General features: G+C 32.2%; 1 long non-coding RNA gene across 3 annotated transcripts; it reads right to left on the reverse strand.

Moving 5' to 3' along the window:
* Positions 1-764: 764 nt before the first annotated feature.
* Positions 765-4,359, reverse strand: LOC107013042. 3 transcript variants are annotated; one of them, XR_001456120.2, is made up of 4 exons: positions 4,114-4,359; positions 2,090-2,182; positions 1,171-1,246; positions 765-1,086 (listed from the first exon to the last, which is right to left on the reverse strand). It is a non-coding gene; the product is annotated as an uncharacterized LOC107013042 (long non-coding RNA). The 3 variants fall into 3 exon arrangements; XR_001456119.2 differs by having other exon boundaries at positions 2,090-2,189; XR_001456118.2 differs by having other exon boundaries at positions 2,090-2,174; positions 4,114-4,355.
* Positions 4,360-5,374: the final 1,015 nt, after the last annotated feature.

Genomic DNA, 5,374 nt, shown 5'->3' on the forward strand with positions numbered 1-5,374 from the left:
TCAAGTTATACATTCAGATTACAACTCTTGCAATCCTAGAAACCAACTCTAAATCCTAAACTTCAACACAAACCTCTCAAGGTATGTTTTCCAACTCTTCGAGCTATCCCAACTTGAAGACAACACTCTTAATTCAATTTGTAACTCACTAAACTAAGATTACATCAAGAATCAATCACAAAGAAAAGTTCCTTACTCATAAACTCTGTAAAAAGACATGAATCCACTGATTCTATATGACTTATTACTACTTTCCCTTTCACACTTTATTCGTACATGGAGTGGGGTGGGGGGAAATGAAATTTTTCTTTTTATTTTACAAATGGACATGCTAGATCATATATCTATATACAAATAGATTGATCGACCGGTGGATTCGCACCTGAGATCTTTCTACAGATAGTGGAAGTATCCACCCCTATAACCATGTTCTATTTGAAGGAATAAAATAAAATAGTCTTTCGGAGAGATGGTTGAGTGGTTGATAGCCCCGGATATATTTAAAATTATAGATAAAATCTAACAAATAAATATGTAGTGTGACCTTATAAAGAAGACCCACTGTTTATGGTGCAATCCGAAATCATAAAACACGCCAATTTGTCTCACAAAATCATACAGCACGCCAATTTGGAGGCAATCCAAGTATTGCCTTTCACTAAGCAAAGTACGCCAATTTTAACTAATAGAATTGTCTTTCACTGAGCAAATAACAATCTAACAAGTAACAATAATGCATCAGTATAGCTTCTTCCACGAGACCATTTTCAAGTTTCAAGTGCCAATAATAACAAACAACAATAATGAGCAACAAACAATGTAGCCTCTTTCACGAGACTACTTTCAAGTTTCAAGTGCCAACAATAACAAACAACAATAATGAGCAACAAACAATGTAGCCTCTTCCATGAGACCACTTTCAAGTTTCAAGTGTCAACAATAACAAACAACAACAATGAGCGATAATGTAGTTTCTTGACTTTCTTTCACGAGACTACTTTCAAGACTCAAGTGCCAACAAGATTACAAAAAACACTAACAAAAGTTGGTACTTTATACCTTTCTTCATTGTCTCGACTCTTGGACCTTTTAAAATAAAATCAAATGTTAGAATACTACTTTTTTAAGATTAAAAAATGATATGATTAAATAAATGTCGTATGAACTCACCACAATTAAATACTTGAGATTAGCAAGCCAATCATAGATCAAACAATGTAAGAGTTTCTTCCACTATTTGTCATTTCTATAAATAAGAAAATCAAATATGTCATACAACACAATAAGTATTTTATTTTTTTTAAAAAAAAATAAAAAATAACAAATCTTACCAAGTTCAATTTTTTCAAGAAATTCCTAATTTTCTTCAACACAAATAGGCTTAGTTTCTTGTATAAGCTAATCTTGGATACAAATAAGACATTACACACATTTAGGAGTCAATGAACTTTCTAAAGGGATCAAGAATACGACCACTGATGCTAAATGCACATTTTGATGGCACACTCTATATAGGTTAGCTAATACACAATCTCGAGCCAACTGTGAAAGTATACGAAATCTAGGAGAATTAACTTTCCACCAAGTCAAAATATCAAATCCTCATATCCTCTTCAAGAAGATATCTATCCAACTCAAATACACCTAAACTTCCAGAATCTTCCTTTTGTTTCTTCATGTAAAACTTTGTTCTCAGAGATTTTATTTTCACATTTTGAGAAAGACAACAAGTAGATGAGTCAAATGAAGATGATTGATTTTTAGAACCTTTTGCATACTTCCTTACATATACCGCAAATAAATTCTTCGAGCTAAGTAAGTCTCTACTTCCTTATGCACTATCTTTTCCTATCTTCACCAAGTAATTCTTCAAGAGCAAAACTAATATACACAAATTTATGTGAGGATTCAAATCAAAAGCAATAAAAAATATTTTGTTCATCTTTTCAAGAGTACCCAATATTTCTTGAACTTTTCTTTCATCCCTCAATCAATTTTACTCAAATCAACATCATCACTTACCATACATACTTTCAAATAATCATCAAGTTCACATATATCCTCAAAATGAACATTACAAGTAACATACCGTGAACATGAAAGGAGCTCATAACTTTTTTCAAGAAACTTTGTGAAATTTCTCACATTAGCCCAATCTTCATATTGAATTGAACCTGTAATACTTCCATCTTCACAAACATCAGTAGCAAGAAAAGAATTAAAATTACCATCATAAAATCAAACCTCTCAAAAACCTTCTCAAACTCTGTCGTGTCCAACATCAAATAGGTGAATTTCACCTATTAGGCACATCTAAAGACAACATTTTATCATACTCTATCTTTTGCATTTCAACACATTTCAAAAAATTTCTTGTCCTCGAAGAAGATGATCCAACATATTCACCATTTGTCTCACTCGTTTGATAGAAGGACCAATTTTTTTCAAACCATCTTGCACAATTATATTAAGTATGTGAAACATACATTTCACATGAAGATACTTATTTTTCATCATATTAGTTCCCCACATATCTAATTTATTGGATAACTTTAAAATTGCCATATTATTTGAAGAAACATTATCAACCGTAACAGTAAAGACATTTTCCAATTTCCAATCAAGTAAACAATTACTAATACACTCAGCCAAATGCTCACCTTTATGACTAGTGATAGGACAAAAAATTAATATTCTTTTATCAAGCATCCAATTCCTATCAATAAAGTGAGCAGTCGAACACATATAATTGATTCTTTGCACTGAAATCCATGTGTCTGTTGTGAGACAAATTCTTGGTTGTATTTCTCTTAAAGAATTTTTCAAATTCATTCTCAATTCACCATAAACTTCATAACAATTAGAGTCGTCAATATGGGCAAGACCCGTCGGGCCGACCCGGCCTAATCCAGAATTAAATAGGATTGGACTGAGATTTTTGGAGTCCCTTTAAGAAAATGACTTTTTATCCCAGTCTAAATAAATCTGTTGATTTGTGGGCTTGAGAAATATAGGTAGGGTCGGCCTATGGGCCAATAGAAATTAATTAAAAATATAATATATTATTAAAATTTAAAATTAAAGAGAGTCCAAACTCAAACAATTAGGTTAATATTTCTATTTAGATATTTATGCTTTTACTTGAAAAAAAAAACTTAATAAATATTATAAAGATAACTTTATTTGTAGATTTGATTAACAATTAGTAATATTAACATCATGTAATATTGTTTTGTCGATTTATAATAATATTTTCAAATTATAATTTATAATTTAATTTAATAATTAAAAAATATATATAATTTTTCAAAAAGTGGACTAGCCTGACAAGCCTGTAACCCACATACTTGTGGGTTGGCCAATCGTTTTCTAGCCCACACCAAAAATGGGCTAGCCCGGGCTGACCCGTAAAATGTCAAAGCATGAATAGGTTAGCGTGAATGGGGTAGGCTAGCCCATATTGACAGCTCTAATAACAATCCATTGTTATGGTTCTACGAGAATGAATATGAAACAAATGTTACAATCATAAACTTCTTAAAGTCTTAATTTTCAAGAAACTAAAAGGTAGCTTTTATCATCTCAACTAAAGCTCTCCTAGCTACCTCTTCTCAAGTTTCGAAGTCTCTATCGAAGAACTGTTACTTTGAATATATAATAATTTTTTAATATCAGGTGCAACAGGCGAGGGCTTATACACTTTACACCTGTTAGTCAAATGTTGTCTTAGTCCACTTGTTCCATTTCTAGTTGTATTAGCAGCATGGTATTGTTTATAATGAAAAACACTTTACTTTAACTAATACATCATTTTCCAAAAAAATTCAAAGTGTTGCCAAACAATAGATCTAGGATTCACTCTTTTTTTATGTGCCAATTGAAGCATCATTGCTATTAGCAGGTGTATCATCCGTAGAACTAGCCATACTTATTGAACTTTGATCAGCCACACTCGTATTTAATTGATTTTGTTCAAACATCTATATATAAAAAGTTATTTCACATTCACACACTAACTAGTAACAAAAACAAAAATCAGAAAGAAAAATAAATGAAAGAAGAAATATTCATTTTGTAACTTCTTAACTTAAAATGAAAGAAGAAATACAATACCTGATGGGGATCGCTAGAAGTCGGCAGACGCCTGGCTGTGTGGAAATTGGAAAGGTCGGTTGGTGTGCTACGGCTGCCTGCTGGTTGACTGGTTGCTGCTGCGTGCTACTGCTGGTCGTCATCGTCGAAACTCGAAAGTGGGGTTGTTGCTGCTGTAGTCTGTCGACGTGGGAAAGTGAGAAGAGGAATGGTCACTTTTGGCCTTTGAAACGATGGTCTTAGGACTGTACAGTGAAAAAAGAAAAAAGAAAAAGTTTGAAAAATTTGACCTACTTTTACTTTTTATTTTAGATTATAGTACTTATTATTTAACATCAGTTATTAATATAATATTAATATATATTATAAGATAATATATTTTGGTAAATTGAAATACCGAATAACACAAAAATTACATATCGAAAACCAAATTAAAATACCAAAAAAATACAAGAACGTATATCAAATACCGAATCGAAAATTGAAATATCAAAATAATTCGATTTGGTTAGGTGTCTCGGTTTTTGGTGTTTATGCACTATTCGAAAGAAAAAGAAATGGCTTAGCTATCCCACCCAGCCAAGCCAGAAAAATAGGTCAGGTATAAATTAGATGAAATAAATGAGATGAAAAAAAAAAGAAAAAAAGAATACTTAGGTTCTTCGATGGGTTCCTTCAATCTGCTGGTAGCACTTGCAAAGTAAATTTCTTAATTACTGTTTTTTCTATGTAAGTGCACAAGTATTATGAATGACTTTGCTTCTATTTAAGCACAAAAATTTAGAATGTTGGTCTTCACTTCAAACTCCTTGTTGAATTGAACTCTCTTTGACTTAGAATTTTAATTTAAGTGAGTCTCCTTCTTCAATTTAAACTCCTTAACATTGGTCAAGATATCTTCATCCGTGGGGTTGGAAATATGAAGTGTGAGGGTGGTGAAAGATTCCTTCACGTATGCTCGTATGTTGCTCGTCTTCTTCAACTCCTAAACTTGCGTTTTGCCTCATAGATGACATTATTGGGAAAAAAGACTTTCTTGAAATTTTCCCAGAGTTGCTCCATAGTGTTAATGGTGCAAAGCCCCTTCCTTATCTCGGACTCTTTGCGCATTTACCATAGCATGATCATCTCTGAAAGATACAACATGACAATGTTGATCTTGTTCTCGTCGTACTTTACCCTGTTACACTTGAAGTAATTCTCCTAATGTAAAAGAAAATTCTCCACCTTCTGTGCGTCACGAAGACCATTGAATATCGGTGTCTTAGGACTCAAACTTATC

This window comes from Solanum pennellii, chromosome 3 (genome assembly GCF_001406875.1).
Source record: "Solanum pennellii chromosome 3, SPENNV200".
NCBI lineage: Eukaryota > Viridiplantae > Streptophyta > Magnoliopsida > Solanales > Solanaceae > Solanum > Solanum pennellii.